This window comes from Prionailurus bengalensis, chromosome B2, assembly GCF_016509475.1.
Source record: "Prionailurus bengalensis isolate Pbe53 chromosome B2, Fcat_Pben_1.1_paternal_pri, whole genome shotgun sequence".
In the NCBI taxonomy this organism is placed as follows: Eukaryota; Metazoa; Chordata; class Mammalia; order Carnivora; family Felidae; genus Prionailurus; species Prionailurus bengalensis.
The window spans coordinates 143,128,364-143,150,691 of NC_057349.1; the positions used below are offsets into that span (position 1 = coordinate 143,128,364).

At 46.5% G+C, this 22,328-nt stretch overlaps 1 long non-coding RNA gene across 1 annotated transcript; it reads right to left on the reverse strand.

The window, feature by feature from the left end:
* Positions 1-16,077: 16,077 nt before the first annotated feature.
* Positions 16,078-22,046, reverse strand: LOC122489041. Its single transcript, XR_006298807.1, has 2 exons — positions 21,870-22,046; positions 16,078-16,516 (listed from the first exon to the last, which is right to left on the reverse strand). It is a non-coding gene; the product is annotated as an uncharacterized LOC122489041 (long non-coding RNA).
* Between the last annotated feature and the right edge of the window lie 282 nt (positions 22,047-22,328).

Consider the following 22,328-nt stretch of genomic DNA (forward strand, 5'->3'; position numbering starts at 1 on the left):
GGCCCCAGGACACACAGAAGACTGAATTCCAAGGCCTCTATGAGAATTGCTTAGGACGGTGGTACTAAAACTTCAGTGTGCATTATTAAATTTTTTTTTAACGTTTATTTATTTTTGAGACAGAGAGACAGAGCATGAACAGGGGAGGGTCAGAGAGAGGGAGACACAGAATCCGAAACAGGCTCCAGGCTCTGAGCTGGCAGCACAGAGCCCGACGTGGGGCTCGAACTCACGGACCGTGAGATCATGACCTGAGCCGAAGTCGGACGCTTAACCGACCGAGCCACCCAGGCGCCCCCAGTGTGCATTATTAGCATCATCCAAAGAGCCCCTCTAGGAATGACAGGCCAGTAAGCCTCAGGTGAACCCTGGGACCTATGGCTTTAACAAGCTCACAGGTGAGTCTGATGTATACCAGAATTTGAGAACAGCTGACTTAGGATGTGTCAGGATCCTGACAAATATTACTTACCCCTCCCTTCATGCTTCTTTTGTAAAGTTATTCCCCTGTATTTGTAAATCATGATTTTGTTCACATTTGGTAACCCATGTCACGGAAAGAAGTGAGGAGACTGGGAGCTGAGAGTCTTGGATTCCATTCCTTGCTCTCGTTGAACCTGCCCATCACCTTGAACGGCTGATTCCCTTCTCATTTCAGGGCGTCTGTTTTTTAGCTAGATGAGGGAAATCCTATGTCTCCCCCTGAACCTGGTGAAAGGCCGTTGGTAAATTGCTTGGAGTTCTTCAGGCAAGTTTATACTAAAGTCAGGGAAGCTCAAGGTGGCTTTAGACACAACATCAAGGACAAGAGCAGGCACATCCCTCGAGGGCAGGTTTCCTCTGAGATCACCTCCGAGCCTGTCTCCGCACTAGTGCTGAATTATCTCAACCAAAGTTCACAAATAGTATGACAGTCTCTAGTCTCTCTCACTTCAAAAGAATAGGCAACAGGCAATAGGGAAGACTGCAGGGTGCCCTTGGCCAAACAAGAATTGGGGTTATTTCTCAGGACTCAATAACCTTGTGTGAAAATTCAGGACGGTGGGTGAAAGAGCAAAGGAGGGGTAAGAACTCAGGCAGCCTGACAGGTGGCCACTGCCTTGTGTCTAGAGATCATGTTTAAGGGACTTCCCAGCCAATAAGCTAGAAGGAGTCTCTTGGTAGTTTTGATCGAACAGCTTCTATACTTTGGGTCTGCTAAGAATTCTGGCCACTCCGTGTTCTATTTTAAAGTTTCCTTAGCTTATTTAAAACTTTGCATAAATAGCCTTACTGGGTTTTATGTAGAAGCGTATTAATGACCACACAACTTTTTAACTAATAAATGCCCTAAAATTTTAGTATAGCTTCTTTTCTCATTTTTCTTATCTCTGATCACTTTGAGTTTTTTTTTTTTTTTTTTTAATCCAGCTTACAAATTGTACAATGAGGTAGTGGACAGGACCTCAGATGTCATTTATTCCATTACCCACACTTCAAAGAGGAAATAGCCCCACAGAAATTAAGTTAATTGCCCGAACTTCTGCACCCAAACTTCTCTTGTCAAGATAGCCAGTGACTTTCGTCTTGCTAAATCCAGGGGCCAAACTTCTCTGCCTCATCTTACCCTTCTCCTGAGCAGCCTTCCCCACACATAACAGTCCCCGGGAGCATTCTGTTCTTAGGGTTTGTTTTTTCCGCTCTCCCGTCTCCAGGGCCCTCTCCCCAACCTCCTACCGCAGGCTTAGCCCAGAGCTCATTTCTGGGCTCTTACCTGTGTGCAGCTACTTCCTAGGCCATGTTATCCAGTCCCAAGGCTAGCATAGCATTCCCAGCCCCGACCTCCCCCACCAGGAACAACTCTCTACTCGGTGTCTCCAGTCTCCCAACTTTCCCCTTCTTGGCAAACAGCAGGCGCATCCAAGCCCTGTTGCTTGGTCCCAAACCTAGAAGCCAGCCTGAGTTCCTCTCTATCCCCTGACCCCACTTCATCCTTCATCCGTCTTGCATCCAATCCAGCAGACCTACCAGCGGCTTCACAGAATGTGCCCCGTTGTGTATCTCCCCAGCCAGTGGGTTTTAGCATGACATTCACACCCCTTCCTCCGCCCCTCAGGATCCCCTCCTGCCTGCTTCTCCACCTGCACCCGCTGTTGGTCTCCTTGGTGCTGTGCTAACCGTGCCCCAGCTGTCCAGAGTTTCTGTTCCGTGAATGTAGCAAACCTATCCTGCCTCAGGGACCTCACTTGTGACACTCCCTCTGCCTAGAATGCCCTTCCCCCATCTCTGCCAACTTGGCCTTTATCCGAATACTGCCTTCTGCGAGAGCACTTCCCAACCTTTCCACAAGAAGTGCCACCTCCCAGGTCGCTCCCTGCTCCTTCAACTCATTTGCTGTGTTCAGAGCACCTCACGCTGTCTGCTGTGTCTTGCTTGTTTGCGGCTGTTTTCTGCCTCCCCTACAAGGATTGAAGCTCCTCCTGTCTGTTCGCTGCTATGCCCTCAGCAGCTAGAACAGTGCCTGGCGCCTAGTTGGCGTTCAATGTATATTTGTTGAATAAACAAATGAATGAACACTGCTAGTTAGTATCGAAGTCACAGGAGTCAGGTTAGTTTTCTATCCAACACGCCTTAGTGCTGTGCCCTGGAAAACGCTTGACTTCCTTAGATCCCCAAACACCCTTGAAAAGCAGATGATGGTGGGGGAAAACTGTTTAAACAATTCATCTATTAAGACTCTTTCTGTGTTTCCCTTCATTCCAGTTTTAGTTGGGGCTCTAACAAGTTTGATGAGCTCTTTTCCCAGGACACAGCAGATTAGAAAGGAGGCGGCAAGGTATGAGCAGACACCCTGACAGCAGTAAGACGCAATGCCTGACGACAAAGACGCAGAAATATTACAAAGAACAGACAATAACCCAAATATAGCCGACTAGGGTCACATAAGCCAGAGACAGACAGGGCCACATCCCTCAGGGGCCCCAAGGGCACAAAGTGGAACCCATGCTGTTCCTAACGACAGTTTTCCCCGGGAAACGGATTTATGTCTCCTCTGTATTATCAGGAAGCATGTTTTATAATTTGTAAAAATTATAAAATGTTTTTTTTTAATTTTTTTAATGTTTATTTATTTTTGCCAGAGAGAGAGAGAGAGAGAGAGAGAGAGAGACAGAGAGAGAGAGAGAGAGAGAGACAGAGCATGAGCAGGGGAGGGGCAGAGAGAGAAGGAGACAGAGAATCCGAAGCAGGCTCCAGGCTCTGAGCTGTCAGCACAGAGCCCGATGCAGGGCTCGAACTCAGAGACCACGAGATCATGACCTGAGCCAAAGTCGGACGCTCAACCAATGGAGCCACCCAGGCGCCCCAAAATGTTTTCATCTTCAAAAAATAATTCAATATACAACTATGTACCCGCTATCCAGATTTAACAAATGGTAATATTTTATCACATTATTTTCACATTTCATGAAAAAAAGAAAGCACTGAAGCCCACCTAGCCCTCCCCTGGAGAAGCTCCTGTTCTAAAGTTGATGTGTCTCTTCCATGCCTGGTTTAATGCTTTACATGGGAAAAAAAAAATACACTGAATGTGAAAGCTGACTAGGTCCCGAATAAATTACTTATTATTAATCAGGTGCTTGGTTGCAGAATATAATCAACCATAAACATTTTTATCATGACTCTTTCTTTCTTTCTTTTCTTTTCTTTTTTCTTTCTTTCTTTTTTTTTTTTTTTTTTTGGTTTCACAAAAGCTAAGTTAATAAAGTGGTTAATGAGCTGGAAATGTCCGGCATGACAGAGGTAGCTTTAGCATTTGTTTGGATTGCTGTCTACTCAGACCGTGAGCTCCTTGAAGGGAAAGCCAGAATCTGCTCTCTTAGTAGCTCATGTACCTAGAACAGAACCCTGCAGATAAAGGGAGCTCAGTAAATATTTATTGGGCTGAATCAAACACAGAGCCTGCGAATTTGTAGTGACTGTATTATCTCACTAAGCATTGAAATGTGTGGATCCTAGAGATTTGAACGTACACTGAAGATTTAGCACTTAAAATAAACAACAACAAACAAACAAACAACAACAACAACAACAAAAACTGGTTGCTAACAGAGCAGACAAGTTTCTGTAGCAGGTGCTGAAGGTTACCTGACCTGGCTGGATCTTACTGAATATCTATGGAATGAACTCATCTTTATAACATCTTGAGCAATGCTTTTAGGATGAAACATGGACCATGTACGTCATTCAACAAATATTTATTGAGTTCCTGCTTCTTGTCATGCAGTGGGTTACAGAGGGGGAGCAAGACAGATGAAACCCCTAAAGATCACACTTAATAAAACTTGGCCTTTGGCTGTTGGGGGTTTAGCAGACTTCCTGTGAATTCCCATGAAATTGGCATTGTCACTTGGCCAGTCTGCAATTCCAAGCCACCTCCTAGGACTTGGTCCTCAAGGGACCCCCCCCCCCCCCCACACACACACCAATTGGATTCAGGAATGCGTAGATGGCTGGACATCCAAAGACAACTGTAAGATCTGGAGCGGGTGCCAACCTGGCGTTATCTGGGATTGTTGGCACACCACTGCAGACCCCACTATAGACGAGAATGCTACAGGGGGGAAGCAGCCAGACTGAAGGAATGGTGGTCACTGGAGAAGCAGGACCGTCTAGAGGACCAGCCACCCCTCGGTTTCTGCTGATGGCTATTGCCAGGCTAGAATGTGAGCCTATCCTGCCACATGTCTACCCTTTCAAGAAAAGCTTGAAATCCTGATTTTGACACGAAATTTCCCAATTCTTACATTTGGCAGTGAGTTAAATTTTTTTTTTTTTTCCCAAAACACGCTGCAAGCCAAACAAAATATGTCTGTAGACTGGGTGTGTACATCCACTGCCTTGCGCTCTACAGACCGGCTTGATTATCTGTGGTGCACATGGGTTCAACGCCGTGCATGTAGTATCCCCCACCCCCGCCTGCGCCCCCCGGCTCCAGAGTGCTGTCATTGCAGACATGCTCTTGCCCTGTGGGCAGCAGCCGGGAGAGGCTGTTCTCCACGCGTCGGGATGTGGTAGAAAACAGGTGGTCCCCAGGCCTTGCTATCCAGTCTTTCCGTTCTGCACATACTTCTTCTGGTCATACTTTCTGTTTTGGGGATTGTCTGGCACGGCTGATAACTCAAGGGCTTAGACTTAAGTGATGTTCAGGGAAGGGATCTCCTCATTTGTGTGCCGGTCCTCCCTAGCAGGTCCTCCCCGCAATGGCTGCTATGGTGCCATCCGAGCTGTCTGCCCGGCCCCTTGCCCTGCATATGCACCCACCAAGCAAGAGGAGCTTCTGGGTTTCTGCACATCTCCTTGCCAGAACAGCCCATTTTGCACCTAGACTAGCAATGGCTCACAACCTTGTCGTTAGCCAGCTCCTCCGCTGGTTGATCTCTGTCACCACAAAACCTCCCCCGGGGAGGCCACAGAGACGACCTAGCACGCCATGTGGGTACTCGGTGCAGAGCTGCTGTTCCAGGCAGCCCTCTTCTTCTCAAGATGTCCGACCCTCCTAGAACATGCTTCTCCTCCTGGACCCACCTACCACACACCTGGGATGTTAGGCATGCGTCTCCCGAGACTTGCCTTTATTTTGAAATTGTTTACGAAAGAAGGCAAAGCAGCCTACCCTGAATCCCAAAGCTATGTTAAGTCTTAGAGCCGAGTTTGCTGGGGTTCCCGTCCCGGGTTTCATGACTTTGGGGAGGGTGCTAGCCAGCTGGTAGTGATCAAATGGGTAGAGACGCTGACAAACTGGGTTTTGTGACTCTCCCAAAGTTCAGAATTCTGATGTTATCCGTCCTCTTTCCTTTATCCCAAAGCCTGGCCGTGGCCTTCTGGAACTTGCAACTGAGAAGATCCCATAACTGAGGAACACCTACCTCACTTCCGTGTGGAAGACAGACTCTTTCCTTCCCTCTGAGGGAGCTCCACGAGGGTAATGCGTCTGGCCTCCCCTGTCCCCTCGATGGAGAAGGCCTTCATTTGGAAGGAGAACCTGGTCATGTGAAGCCTGTCTCTGTCTCTCTTGGGGCCAGCTCACCGGCCAAGAGGGGGGCTCTGCCCCTTCGGGCCACATGTGTGGTAGGGCCCAGCCCCAGCTGGGAGGCCCACGTGGTGCAGGGCCACCTCTGGGAGGGCGGCATACCCCTCTAATTCTGTGGTTCTAGGATGTCCACCTGCCCGCAGATGTAGGCCACATTCCCATCAGCAGCTTTAGCACAAGAAAGCTTTCCAGTGTTTCTCCACTGTTTTGAAACCAGGGTGGGAAAGAGGAGCGTTCTGTATTAGGTGCCTTCACACTATAAAGGCACCCCTAGTCTCTCCCCCAGGCTGCTCCACACAAGCGGCAAGCAATGGCCGTCCCTCCAGTGCCATCAGACTGCCAGAAACTTCCTGCTTGGACTCTCCCAATGCCTCCTGAGACAACAAAACCTTTCTTCATTAAAGACTTCAGTGGGGCACCTGGGTGGCTCAGTCAGCTGAGAGTCCGACTTAGGCTCAGCTCGGGATCTCACAGGTCATGAGTTCGAGGCCCGCGTCGGGCTCTGTGCTGACAGCTCAGAGCCCAGAGCCTGCTTCAGATTCTGTGTCTCCCTCTCTCTCTGCCCCTCCCCTACTTGCTTGCTCTCTCTCTCTCTCTCTCTCTCTCTCTCTCTCTCTGTTTACAAATTTAAAATTTTGGTTGTAGAACTCAGAGTGGTGTTTCATTTCTACTCAATTATAATTGTTACGAAGCTTTGGAGCACAAACCTCTGAAAAAGTGAATGCAGCACACTGTGTCGGGGCCCCTTTGCTGAGAAGGGACCTGGGCATGTGGCCAGGACCGTGCCCGGCTTGCCAGTTGAGAGGATAACTGGCAGAGCAGCCTGGCCCTGTCCACAGCCAGGTGCTCTGGGAGTCCACGGCTTCCACTCCACGGCTGTGCCAGGCAGGCTGCGGGCCACATCGCTCCTGGAGGGGCGCTTGGCAGTCAGACTGGGTGTAAATATCTGTCTCATTCTCAGCTCCTTATCTTCTGCCCATCCACACCCTCTGGACCGATCTGGACAATTCCACTCATATCCACCTCTTCCTTTCTGGCCTGACTCCCGCAGCTATTTTCTCAGCCTGGCATCCAGCCCTTCTCTCCCCCAGCTAGAGCCACTCGGTCCACACCAGCCGTCTGCCAGCCCCAAGGGTCTGTGTGGACCGAACACTCTGGGACTTGGCACCACGGTGTGCATCAGGGCAGTCCGGCTGGCTTTGGGCTTCTACTTTTTTTTTTTTTAATGCTTATTTAACTTTGAGACACAGAGAGAGAGAGAGAGAGAGAGAGAGAGAGAGAGACAGAGCATGAGCAGGGGAGGGGCAGAGAGAGAGAGGGAGACACAGAATCCAAAGCAGGCTCCAGGCTCTGAGCTGTCAGCACAGAGCCCGATGCGGGGCTCAAACCCACAAACCGCGAGATCATGACCTGAGCCAAAGTCAGACACCTAACTGACTGAGCCACCCAGGCACCCCTGGGCTTCTACTTCTTATTCTCTTGTTGCACCCAGATCCAGTCATGTGTGTAATTGGTCTATGTTTTCTCAACCGCCTTAGTTTTATTTTCTGAGTCTGCGTGCCTGCCAGGTAACCCCCTTCTCCAGGTGCCCCAGACCCTTAAGAACCTCGGTGATGCCTTATTCTTTTGATTCTTCTTCCAAGCAATTAGAGGCTGGGGTGAGGGTCTACCACCCCTTGACCCGTTTCCCACGGCAGACCACCACATACGTCAATGGTCACATGCTCCACACTCACTCTTCCAGTCCTTCTGACAGGTGGGTGTTCACATGACATGTGCCATGAAAGGAAACTGAGGCCCAGGGGTGAAGTCACTTCCCCAAGGCAGCAGAGCCAGGTCTGGAGCCAGACGATTGATCAGCAAAGCCCTTGCTCTCCCCTCTACATCATAGAGCCCAAGGCCCCTCGTCCCTGCTGTCACCTGTATCTAAAATGGGACAAAGCCAGGGTGCCTGAGGGACTCAGTCAGTTAAGCATCTCTTGATTTCAGCTCAGGTCACAATCTCACAGTTCGTGGGTTTGAGCCCTGAGTCAGGCTCTGTACTGGCAGCATGGAGCCTGCTTGGGATTCTCTCTCTCTCTCTCTCTCTCTCTCTCTCTCCCCCTACCCCACTCTCTCCCTCCCTCTCTTTCTCTCTCTTTCAAAAGTAAATAAATAAACTTTTACAAAAATAAAATAAAATGAAATGAAACAAGGCCACATTGAGGTGCTCAGTACCTCTGCCCTGGACAATCACAACAATCTTCATGTTGTTGCCTTTTAATCTGTTAGGTGAGCCAACAAATACTCATTAAGCACCCTGTTTCTGCCAGATACAGCTTCCACATGATCTATTTTTCAGCACAACATTGACATGGCAGCTGGAGCTATGGTTTGGATCATGTCACACTCCTGCTCGCAAACCTTCAGGGCTCTAGCTCAAGGCAGGGCCTGCTGGAGTGGCTGCGAGGAACTGGGACTTGGAACCAGGCCATCTGTGGGGCCAGACAGGCTGGCCCAGCTGGGCAGAGGGCACAGCCAGGCAGCTCAGTGGGCGTGATCATGGGTAGAAGGTCCTGGAAGGAGTCACCAGGCTCCGGGAAGGTCCAGGGCCCAGGCAACAGAGGAAGGACTCGATTCCCAGGGAGGGGACCTGCAAATGAATGGAGTAACCTGGTTACTAGACTGAGCAGCACAAGGAGACTGGGGAACCTGAAGGTGTCATAAAAACAAGCAGGAAAGGGGGCAGACCTTGGCTGGCTTGGTGTTGTGTCCCGCAGAGTAAAGCTGCTTCAGGGCAAGATGGGTCCCGGGCCCAGAGGAGACAACTTGGACCCCTCATTGAGGAAGGGCTGCCGGACAAGGCTGGGGACAACAGCCTGACAACCACTCCCCACCCCCTTACTGCACTGACACAGGCCTTCTCCCCTTCCAGGCGGGTCAGAGGCCGCCTCCTCTGTGCCTGGGCTTGAGCCTTTCCGTGGCCTGGCTGTGGTGCTCAGCGCTCCGCCCCATCTATTCACTTCCTGAAGCCTACTTACCCTTCAGGAGCAAGTACAGGGGTGCTGGGTGGCTCAGTCGGTTAAGCATCCAACTTCAGCTCAGGTCATGATCTCACAGTTTGTGAGCGCGAGCCCCACATCAGGCTCTCTGCTGTCAGCACAGAGCCTGCTTTTCGATTCTATGTCTCCCTCTCTCTCTCTCTCTCTCTCTCTCTCTCTCTGTGCCTCCCCTGTGCTCACTCTCTCTCAAAAATAAATATTAGACGGGCGCCTGGGTGGCTCAGTCGGTTGAGCGTCCGACTTCGGCTCAGGTCATGATCTCACGGTCCGTGAGTTCGAGCCCCGCGTCAGGCTCTGTGCTGACAGCTCAGAGCCTGGAGCCTGTTTCGGATTCTGTGTCTCCCTCTCTCTGACCCTCCCCCGTTCATGCTCTGTCACTCTCTGTCTCAAAAATAAATAAACATAAAAAAAAAATTTTTAAAAAATATTAGAAAAATATTTAAATCATTAAAAAAAAAAGACTAAGTGCAAACGAGCACGCTTTTTTTCTCTTTTCAGGCCTTCCCACTCTGTTTTCTTATATAACAGACTAAGTCTTTTTTTTTTAATGTTTATTTATTTTGAGAGAGAGAGAGTGCACAAGCAGGGGAGGGGCAGAGAGAGAGGGAGAGAGAGAATCCCAAGCAGGCTCTGTGCTGTCAGCTCAGAGCCTGACGCTGGGTTCAATCCCATGAACCGTGAGATCGTGACCTGAGCCAAAATCGAGAGTCGGACGTTTAACCGACTGAGCCACCCAGGTGCCCCAACAGACTCAGTCTTATATTACTTGCTGCATACCTCTATTAAAACACTCTTCTTTTAACCTGGTTTATTAGCTTCCTGGGGCTGCCATAACAGAGCATCACATGCTTCGTGGCTTAAAACAACAGAAATTTATTGTCCCACGGTTCTGGAGGCCAGAAGGCTGAAATCATGATGTCAGCAGGGCCGTGCTCCCTCAGAAACCACCTCCCAGTGATTTCCCAGTTCTTCTGGCTTTCAGTAGCCCTGGGCATTCCTTGGCTTGCGGCCACATTATCCAGTCTCTGCCTAGTCATCACATAGCCCCCTTCTCTCCGTGTCTCTTTTCTTCCTATAAGAACCCAGTCATATTGGATTAAGGGTTCACCCTGCTTCCATCTGACCTCATCTTACTGTAACTAATTAATCCGTAATTACCCCACTTCCAAATAAGCTCATATTCTGAGGTATGGGGGAGCAGGACTTCAACATGTCTTTTTGGAGGATGCAATTCAACCCATCACACCCGGTATGACAATGGTATCTAGGCCGCCATCTTCTATATCCTCAGCTCCTTGCCTACAGCCGGGTAGTTCTGGAGAGAAACAGACCTGGGTTTGTCACTCACCCTCTTGTAAAACCTGAGCAAGATCCTTAAGCCATTTGTCTTTTCTCGTCTGTAAAATAACCACAACACCTAGAGCTATTGTGATGTTAATGTCAGTTCATGTGCTCAGTGAGTGCCCGGGAAATTTTAATTAGTAGGTAGTAGTGCTGTGTGTTGCACAGGGTAGAGACTCAATAAATAAATGTGAGTCACTGTCTCTAATAAATATTTACTAAATTGGCAGGCCTGCAGAATACCTGAACTGAGGAGCTTCTCCAGAGGGAGGGAGAGGCAGTGGCCAGCAAGCCCTGGAGACTCTAGCCCGTCCCCTGGCATCGTGGGACTTGCTGAGGTGACATGGTGGCCACTGCCTGTCCCTGCTTGGATGACAGGAGATTCTGGCTCCCGTCCTCACAGCGGGGAATCCTGGCTGGTTCTGTGAGAATGTGAAGGTGGAGCAGGCAGGGACCCTACGCCCTGTTTTTTGTTCTCTAGCTGGTGTGTGTGTGTGTGTGTGTGTGTGTGTGTGTGCGCGCGCGCGCGCACGTGCGCGCACATGTTCTGGGGAATGGGGGCCTGGAAGACAGGGACCAGAGGGGCCCAGCATCGTCCTGAAAGAGACATTCAGGCTGGAATGAAAAGCTAGCAACCAGAGCTTGACCTCCTGCTCTGGGGCCCTCCATGATTTCTGTGAAGAATCAGATTCTTCTACAGGACGAGGGTGGGTAGTGGGCACAGCACAGGAGATGGAACCAGAGACTTGGGGCTGAAAGAAAACTCTACGTTGGAGTAGCTGGGGTGACCTCCACGATTGCAGTCTTCTCTTGTATCAGGTGGGGCTGGTAAAATCTGCCCTATCAAATAAGAACATGATTCAAATGCCAGCTGTTTATGTCCTGAGGTTGCCAACCCTTGAAAGGACATTTCCAGAGCATATCCAAATTTGCAGAGGACCATCACAGCTTTGCTTTGTTTTTATTTTCATTTTCACAACCAGAAGTGAAAAATCCATTAATTACTCTTAGAAAGAAGAAAATATGTCTGAGGCTCAACATCCATCTGCCATAGGATGAAACTTGGCATCCCTCATTCTTTCTCTATTTCATGAACACCCAAGATTGTATGCTTCTGTTTCAAGGGGGTTCCTTTTCCTCAGGAAAAATGCTGACCTGGCGTCTGGCCTCCCTAGACTCCATACTAGACAAATATTTCCACTGTAGACTAATCACCAACTCCTTGAAATTTCTTGAAAAATTGCTTCAAGGAGATGTACCAAAGTGGGAAGCACATTTTCAGGAAAGAAGATAATGATGGAGTTTCATCCAGGAACCACACATTTAAGAGTCAGACATCATTAGGGGTGCGTGGGTAGCTCAGTTGGTTGAGGGTCCGACTCTTGATCTCAGGGTTCATGACATCGAGCCCTGCGTTGGGCTCTGTGCTGACACTGCTGAGCCTGCTTGGGATTCTTTCTCTCCCTCTCTCTGCCCCTCCCCGCCTCTCAAAAATAAATAAATAAGCTTAAAAAAAAAAAAAGGTGGTGCCTAGGTGGTTCAGTTGGTTAAGCATCCGACTTCCACTCAGGTCATGATCTCACAGTTCCTGAGCTCAAACCCCACATTGGGCTCACTGCTGTCAGCATGGAGCCTGCTTCTGATCTTCTGTCTTCCTCTCTCTCTGCCCCTCCCCCGCTTGTGCGAGCTCTCTCTCTCAGAAATAAAATATTAAAAAATTAAAAAAAAAAAAAGAGTCGGACATCATTGCACCAGACAACCTATGCGCTGCACAACACCGACACACGCTGCAAACGTGGGAAGTTTCATGATTAAATTTACATCCTTCAGTCTAGCCAGTGAGGGCAAGGATACGATGTGCATAGATAACTGGAACACTGTGCAGATCTAAGGAACTTCCGCGAAAGTTACAACGTGTGGTGAGGTCAAAGAATAAAGAGCTCACATTCTTTGGGGCAATAAGAAGAATGCCTGGTGTCTTTTTTTTCTAATGCGAGAGAGATCAGGGTCAGATAAAGAGAAGGGAGAAAACTGTGGTAAGCAGGTGATCCACAGGTAGGAAAGCAAGCTCTAAAAAGTACGGCCTGGATCCCAGTTGGTATGTTGATTACCACATTCAGTTTCCATTCTGGTTCTGTATTTATTGATCACATTTGCATTTACCCAGGTAAGGAAACTCTGCAATACAGGGCACGCAATTGGCGTGTCTAGGGACCTATGCAGTCTCAGCAGAATGTTGTCAAAGAGGATTCTAAGTTCAGAAGCCTCATAATTATCAGCAAAAGCTGCCCAATAATTTCACCAACAAACCATATGAACAGACTTCAATGCAGAGACTATTGGAGAGCACTTAACTTGCAGTAAAAAGTACCTAAAACTTCAGGTGTAGCTGGTATGGCATCCAGGAAACATACCACTGTTGGCAGGTTCCCATACCTCTAACCCCACAGTGGTAACGAACACGGCAACTTCTTTTAGAAAACCGTATTATATGCCCAGCATGAAGCCTTTACGTTTGTTATTTACAACTTTGTGGTCTGCAACAAACTAAAAATAGCTCAAATTGTTTAAATCCCTAATTGTTTGAATAACACAACTGCTTTAGACTTTCAGAAAGTTGGATTTCCCACTTGAGTTCCACAAGGTGCGTTAAAAGATCCCAGCCAGGGATCTTTCCGGGAAGTGATGTTGTAAAGTTTCTCTGCAGAAAATCTCTAGGGTTCTGGGACCTCTGCTTTCCGCAACAGGACATGTCACTGCAGAGGACCACACTGGGCGTGGTCCCGCTAAATGCTCACCATGCATGGATCTCGGACGATGTTACATTTTGGTGGGGTTCTGAGCCGTGCAATCAATGAGAGAAATACACTGAGGAGAAAACAATTTATTTGAGACTCTTCGCGGTTAAGTTTTTCTAAGGCAAGGAGATTATTTACCTCTGCTAAGTTCAGAGACTAGGTTTGGGTGACCTAAGGTTCTGGAAAAGCAACAAGAGACTGAAAGCACCTTGAAAATTATTCAAGCTTAAAGGAAAAGATCATAAATTATTTTTAAAAAATCCATAAGACAGAACAATAATAAACCCCGAGGTAACTGAAGGACAAGGACTTTGCCAAAATGAGAAATATATTTGTGTGTGTGTGTGTGTGTGTGTGTGTGTATGTGTATACACACTTTCCTCTTAAGAAAATGACTTGTATGGCAACACAAAGCACATGAAAATGTAAAGTTCTCTGATAAAGGTAAATACATAGACTAATACATAATCCCGTAATATTGGAATGGTGGTGCATAAATCACTTTTAATTTTGGTGTGGGATTCAAAGGATAAAAGCCCAAAATACAAACTATACCCCCATGTTAATGGATACAAAACATAAAAAGATGTTATTTGTGACATCAGTAACGAAATTGGTGTTGGAGAGGATGTAAAAGAGTAGAGTTTCTGTATGTGATCATGGACATTTCTTGATTTCAGTTCCCCAACATCCTTTCCCCATTCTTCCAGTAACAGAACCAGTGCTTGCCTTGTTCCATCATTGGCCCATGTGGTTTGCTGAGCTGCCTTGAACCCTAGCTCTGAGTTTGGACATGTGTCTCAGAATGGCCAGTGAGGAGGTGGAATCCCCCTGTCCACAGTGACTGGTTTCAGCAGAGGTCTTCAATTTTTTCAGTGGGACTCAATTCCATTTTTTGTTTGTCGATTTAACTCTTGGGAGACAGAGATGGACTTCAGCTATTCAGATATCTGCTCGACCCTGCTGAAAATGAAGTAAAAATGGAAGAAAGCATACCCAAGAGAAGAGAGGTTGGGGTCCAAATGACATTATTTGAACTCCTGGGTCCAGCTTGGCCAACCCCCCTGAAGTTTTCAGTTAAGCAAACTAAGAGATTCTCTTTTCTTTCCCACACCTGTTTGAGTTGGGTTTTCTGTCACTCACAAGTGACACTCAGAGTGGTATACCTTTACAATTCAGCTAATTGTAGATCCTTGTGACTGACCATAACCTGGATGTGAATTTGGAGTATCAAACAGCCCCTGAAACATCAAGACATACAGAGCATTTCTGCAGGCCTCTTTTTAATTCCAAACTGGGATATGTCAGTAATAGGTCCCTCATATCACCTGTCATCAGCTCTGACCCCTTCATCTGCCTTAATTTCTCCGTCCCACTTAATGTTACCGGACATAAAAGTACATCATTACTTGTTTATATATTTATGGTCTGTTTCACTTGCTAGAATGTAAACTCCATGAAGGCAGGCACTTGGCCTGCGGTGTGCTCTGCTGTTTCCCCAAGGTCAAGGACACTGCCTGGCACCAACTATAAATATCAGTTGAATGGACGAATGCATGAGTGAGTGACTTTGGCTTCTCATATCATTCTCCCTATATGATTAGCTCTGGAGTCAATTGCTGGGGTCCAAACAGTGACCTAGAGAGCAAAAGAGACTACTGTCCACTAGCAGGCCACCTGCATAGCCACCTCTCCTCTCAGGAAGGGACATCTCTTGTTAGCTAATTACATAACAAGAAACTCTACTTTCTATAAATTCTGAATGCAGTGGGTGAATGAATGAGCCACCTGGGTGGCTTAGTTGGTTAAGCATCTGACTTTTGATCTCGGCTCAGGTCTTAAGCTCATGGTCATGAGCTCAAGCCCCAAGTTGGACTCCATGCTGGGTGTGAAGCCTACTAAAAAACAAAAATAAGAAAGAAGGAAGGAAGCAAGGAAGGAAGGAAGGAAGGGAGGGGTGCCTGGGTGGTGCAGTCGGTTGAACATCTGACTTTGGCTCAGGTCATGATCTCACAGTTCATGGGATTGAGCCCAGAGTCAGGCTCTGCACTGACAGCAAGGAGCTTGTTTAGGACTCTCTCTCCCCCTCTCTTTCTGCCCCTCCCTGCCCCTCAAAAATAAATAAATAAACTTTAAAAAGAAAGAAAGAAAGCACTTACCATAAAATAGCTTTACTTACTAATATACCGAGAACTTAATTGGACCTGACAGTTTAAAAATATATCAGAGGAAAACATTTTGACTAACCTGAGCCATTTTGTCCAATGGGGTCAGAAGAGAAGTAGGTAGTAATAAATTATGCTTATAGGGGCGCCTGGGTGGCACAGCCGGTTAAGTGTCTGACTTCGGCTCAGGTCATGATCTCACAGTTAGAAAGTCTGCCTTGAACGGGCTAACAGTTTTGATTTCCATCCCAATTTCCATGTTGTTTAGAGAGCTGCATTATAAATACTCCAAAATAACTGAAAGGTTGAAGGTTGAACCTGTATTTTAGGATTCTGAATTCCCTGTCCACTCCAAGTTCTTAAGTATTTTAATAGGGAATTGGTTTATTTGTATTTTTAAGAAAGCCAGGAATCAAGGAGGATATACTGAAAAGTCAGGTGATTTAGGGAATATGAGTTCCTCTCCTGAGGGAACTCAGTGGCCAAAGACCAACTACAAAGTAAAAACATAATTACACCCCGGGAGAAAGGCCCTGGCCAAGGGAGGAAGGGAGGGAAATACAAAGAAATGACAAGAGCGGAAGGGGCATTCTCAGGCAAGCTGACAAAGGAAGCAGTTAGCTCACGTTTTCTAAAGGTGAGGAAAGACGAATGCCCAACTATTTGTTCTGCTGTTAGGTAAACTGTAATTCAATCTTGGTTTTTTTCAGGGTGTTTCCTTCTCCAATCGTGATTCTCATTAAAATGTAGAGGCTTGGGGTGATTGTGTTAAGTCTTACATTTTCCATTTGCTGTGAGAGCTTGATAGCATCTTGAACCCTCCTTGGGTAGCACTTACGTTGCTGCACGGCGACTCTTGTTTATACCCTCGTGCGCACAGTAGATCACCACGTCCTCCGGGGCTGGGCCGCTAGACTCAGAATGCTCTTCGCACCAGCACAAACCAATGAACATTTGGTAGATCAGTTCTGGAGCAGATGCACTTTTGCCTTACAGTCCTTCAAACTCATTCAGTATGCAATCAGTTTAAATTAAATTCAGAAGGCTTGGAGAATTCTCAGTCTGGCAATGAAATCGATTAACTTGGCGACTGGTGTCTGACTGTTTAAAAATGAGGGGATTAGAATTACTTAAAATCTCTCTAAACGTGTGTGAGAGGTTTTTTTAGCGAATAGACAATTATGTAAATATTCAGAAAATGTACTCAAAGCCATAGGAGGAAGCTGATTTCCAGAGATAAGGAGCTTTTTAATACTTACCAACTTTGCAAAAAGTTTGTTTCTACAATGATGCTCAAATCTGTACTGTGTTCATACTCACTAATACTTTACTATTTTTCAAATACGATAGCTTGCTTCCCAAATTGGAAATTCTAGGGGTCAGTACTGACCCACTCACTCACTTATTCATTGATTCATTCAGACAATATTTATTGAGCCCCAATCATGTACCCAAGCGCTGAAGATATTATAGTGAATGGATATAGACATGCTTTCATAGCGCTTAAAACTGCACCAATAAATTAAAAAATCTCAACTATGACAAGGAGGTAGATGTACCCGGTGCTGGCGAGGACCATGTGAGATTTGCCCTAAGTTGGGTATTTTAGGAAAGTTCTCTAGGAGCGACGATGGATGAATGAACAAGATCTGGAGGGAGGTAGATTGACCAGGTCAAGAGAGGAGGGAAGGGGGGTTCAGGCAGAAGGAGCAGCAAACCCAGGTTCTTGTGGGGGAGTAAGGTCAGCATAGCTGACCCAGGAGGCCATGCCAGCGTATGCACCATTTTAGGGGGGTATGCTCATGTTTGGAAAACGGGAAATCACTGAAACGCTTTAAGCCAGAGAGGAGTGAGGTGGTTCGAGCTGTGGTAAGACCCGATTTGTCTTCCCAAAGACTCTGATCCTGTGTGCCGGAAGGATTGGAGGGTGGCTAGACTGGATGGGGAGTTAGGTGAGAAGGGCAGTTAAAGGAGGTCTAATGTTGCCCCTCACCCCACAGAGAATGACTCCTCCTTAGCCAGAGTCAGGGTTCTGACACCAAATTAAAATAAACCTGAAAACCTATTTCCTGACCAACAAGGAAATGGAACACCAGCCACACTGAACCTAGATGGTGTTTTTAAGTTTTTTTTTTTTTTTAAAGTGAACTCTACCCCCAACATGGGGCTCATACTCATAATCCCTCACAATGCTGAGATCAAGAGTCAGTCACAGGCTCTACCAACTGAGCCAGTCAAGTACCCCTGATTGTCTCATTTTTAAAGTAGGCTCCACACCCAATGTGGGGCTTGAACTCATGACCCTGTGATCAAGAGTCACGTGCTCTATGGACTGAGCTAGCCAGGCACCCCAACCCAAATGATTTTTTAATGTAATTGTTACCCCTCCAAAGCCTTTTAGCTTCTTAAGGACAGGAAATGTAAATTATTCATCATTGTATCTTAAGGCCTAAATACCATCAACAGATTATATAGCTGTCAGGTACAGAAAGGAAGCATGGCACGATAGCTTGCTAGGACTACTGTGACAAACTACTTGCTTAAGTGACAGACATTTATTTATTTATTTTTTAATGTTATTTGTTTTGAGAGAGAGCGGGAGTGGAGGAGGGCAGGGGGCGGGGAGGGGAGAGAGAAAGGGAGAGAGAGAATCTTAAGCAGGCTCCACACTCAGCACAGAGCCTGATGTGGGGCTTGATCCCACGACCCTGGGGTCTTGACCCGAACTGAAATCAAGAGTCCGACACTCAACCACTGAACCACCCAGGCGCCCCAACAGACATTTATTTTCCCACAATTCTGGAGGCTAGAAGTCTTAACTTAAGGTGTCAGTGGAATTGGTTCCTTCTGAGGGCTGAAGGAAGGACCTGTTCTAGGCCTCCCTCATGGCTTGTAAATGTGTCTTTACACCATCTTCCTTTGCGTGTGTCTCTGGGTCCAAATTTCCCCCTTTTACAACACAGTTTTATTGGATTAGAGCCCACCCTAAACACCTCATTTTAAACTTGGTTACCTTTATAAGGACCCTACCTCCAAATAAGGTCACATTTGGGGTAATGCAACTCAACTGATAACACATGGGGCTGTGGGATTTGGTAGCTGGCCTGTGTTCTAGAGGACTCCATTTATCAAGGCACCTTTTGCTTGTTCCATTTAATAGTGCTGACTCCTTCATGTGCCGGGCTCCAGAAAGCAGACTTCAGACTGGGTAGAGCAGAGCAGGGAGATTGCCTTTTCCTGGTCTCTTCAAAGCTTATGCCATTTTCTTGAAAAAGCCCGACCAAAGCAGATAGATTTTCCAAACTGTTATCTGTTGAATTGTGTCCCTCCACCTTCAAATTCGTATACTAAAGCCCTAACCCTCAGGACATCTGAATGTGATTGTATTTGGAGATAGGGTCTTTAAAGAGGTAAATAAGTTAAAATGAAGTCATTAGTGTGGACCTAATCCAGTATGACCGGTGTCCTTACAAGAAGAGGAAATTTGGACACAGACACGCACGGAAGGAAGACCAAGGAAGACATGGGGAGAAAGAGGCCATCTGCAAGCTGGCGAGAGAGGCCTCAGGAGAAGCCAGCGCTGTTGACACTTTGATTTGGGGCTTCTATCCTCCAGGATGGTGAGAAAATAAATTTCTGTTATTGAAGGCACCTCGTCTGTGGATTTTGTTATGGTGTTTCTAGCAACCAACACACAAACCAAACCGGCCAATGGTGATTCTCAAAACCCAGTTTCACTTGATAACTCCTTTCCATGATTCACTTCTTATTAACAACAAGTAATGTTTCCTGAGTGCTAACCTGGTGTGTCAGGCACTATGCTGGAGTGCTGTCAATGTTGTCTTATTTAATCTGTACAAACCCCTAGACATGAGGACTATGATGATCTTAATTTGTATGCAGAAGAAACCTGAGCATGAAAGAGATCAAGTAACTTGCCTGAGGTTATCCAGTAGGAAGGGTACAGAGTCTGGGGTCTCCAAGACTGTGCCCTTAGCCTCTGAGCACTTTGTGCCAACCTGAGGACCATTCTGGAAGGAGGTAGAGCTTCACTGCACCATAGAGTTTACAGGCACAGCTGAGACATCTGGGTGTTTAGTTGATGAAGAGAGTGAATTACCCCTTACAACTACTTTCCCTCATTAATAAGAAAATAAACAACCTGACTGAAACATCGGCCAAAACCTTTACAGACATCTCACAAAGAAGATATAAGCATGTGAAAAGATACTGCACATCCTCTGTCATCAGGAACACGCAGCAGATTAAAATACAAATGAGGACCACTACACTCCTGTTAGAATGGCCAAAATCTAAAACATTGACAACACCAAATGCTGGTGAGGCTATGGAGCGACAGGAACTCTCAGTCATTGCTGGTGGGTATGCAAAACGGTACAACCACTTTGGAAGACAGCTAGGCAGTTTCTTAGAAAACTAAACATACTTTTACCATATGGTTCAGCAATCATATTCCTTGATATTTACCCCAATGAGCTGTAAATTCACGTCTACACAAAGCCCATTACATGAACATTTATAGCAGCTTTATTCAAAAAAGCACAATGTGGGGGCGCCTGGGTGGCGCAGTCGGTTAAGCGTCCGACTTCAGCCAGGTCACGATCTCTCGGTCCGTGAGTTCGAGCCCGGCGTCGGGCTCTGGGCTGATGGCTCAGAGCCTGGAGCCTGTTTCCGATTCTGTGTCTCCCTCTCTCTGCCCCTCCCCCGTTCATGCTCTGTCTCTCTCTGTCCCAAAAATAAATAAACGTTGAAAAAAAAATTTAAAAAAAAAAAAAGCACAATGTGGAAGCAACCAAGATGCCCTTCAGTAGGTGAATAAAGGTTAGTACAACGAGGCAATAGAATATTATACAGCACTGAAAATAAATCAGCCATCAAACCATGAAAGGATGTAGAGAAAATGTTAAAGCATATTACTAAGTGAAATAAGATAATCTGAAAAGGCTACATACTATATGATTCCAACTATATGACATTTTGGAAAAGGCAAAACTATAGAGGCAGTAAAAGGATTAGTGGTTGCCCGGGGTTGGAGGGAGGGAAGGATGAATAAGTAGAGCACGGAGGACTTTTAGAGCAGTGAGACTGCTCTGTATGCTACTCTAATGATGGATACATGTCATTATACATTTATCCGAACCCATAAAATGTACAACACCAAGAGTGAACCCTGATGTAAACTATGGACTTTGGATGATGACAGTGTGTCCATGTAGGTTCATCCACTGCAACAAATGTCCCATTCTGGTGGGGGTTGTTGACAACGGGGGAGGCTGTGCGTATGTGTGGGCAAAGGGTATATAGGAATTCTCTGTGCATTCACCTCAATTTTTCTGTGAGCCTAAAACTGCTCTAAAAACTAACATCTTAAAAATAGAGAAGAAAGTACTCCCCTAGCCTTCTGGGTCAGCTTGTGACTCTAGATCATTCTTAGTTCTTGCAGAAATCATCAGCCCTCCATGAACAGTCTTAAGACTATACCAACATTTCAGAGCTGGGATTAAATATTTTGCCTTTGCTATTATCACAAGTCATTAGACTCCTATTATTACTGATCTTAAGCAGAGGAAAGAAGATTGGAAGAAAATGACAAGTCATAAAATCACAAAGAAATTGGGGAATATGTCTTTCATGACTAAAGCTGCATGTACTCGTATTAATGCCACAGTGGTGTCCCTGGTTTTTTTTTTCACACAAGAGAACATTTACAAAAAGAAGGAGCATAACCTGAGTGAGATATACAGACCTCTCCCTCCTACTCAGGTCATCAGTTGGCATCAGATGTTGAAGACCTGGGGTGCCTGGGTGGTGCATTTAATAAATGTCTATTGGGGTGCCTGGATGGTTCAGTGGTCTGAGTGTCAGACTCTTGGTTTTGGCTCAGGTCATGATCTCACGGTCCATGCTCTCATGGTTTGTGGGTTCGAGCCCCGCATCAGGTGCTGTGCTGACAGCAAGGAGCCTACTTGGGATTCTCTCTCTTTCTCCCTCTCGCTCTCTGCCCATCCCCCACTCACACCATGTTGGTCAATCTCAAACAAATAGATAAACTTAAAAAAAAAAGTTGAAGACCTCGAAGACCTTGGATGCTGATGGGAAAAAGACATGTTAAATGTCTTTTAGAACAGATAATAAGTGGGATGGGGTAACATGTTGGAGAGTATTGAGCTTTTCTTGAATGTAAAACTGCTTACATTGCTAGAGATGCTTTACTCCTGTTTTTTGCATCTAATTGCTGAACTGCTGGAATTTGCATTTTCCCACAATCAATGCCCCGCTGCTGGCTGCAACATGTATTGAAAAACAAGTAATCATGCTCTGGGATGAGATAGCCCTTGTGAACAGCTATTGTCCCTCCCCAGCAGGGTCTGCCACCACTCAGAGGCACTTGAGGTATCGTGGGGGAAAGAAGGCAAGTGGGATTTCTCCATACCTGGAAGGGTTAAGCGTTGAGTCAATCTACAGCAAATGGCACACCCAGTTTGAGGTCCGTGAGGGTGAAGTAATTTATCTGTGAGTCATCACTGAATACACTCTGTTCTATAGAATGTTGGTTAGCAACTTGCTTGCAAACATTCTGTCCAATGGTTCTGTTATACAGCACGTATGAAAGGAGGTAAGTTGCCCATTGTGACTTAGCATTTGGCAATGAAATAAAGCTGGCATTGATGGGCATGGGTTTTCACCAATGGATTTAAGGTCTGAAGAGAAGTGCTGGGTTGCAAGACTCCATTTTCACTCTAAGCATGAAAGTCAGAGAAGGACTTTGGTGCCTGTGGCTAAGGGGGAGAAGAGTGACTCTCCTGGGAAACTGTCAGTATGGAAAACAAAACAAAACAAGACAAAACAGAAAAGGAACTCAGCCCAATGGTCCTCTTGTTTTATCGTATTG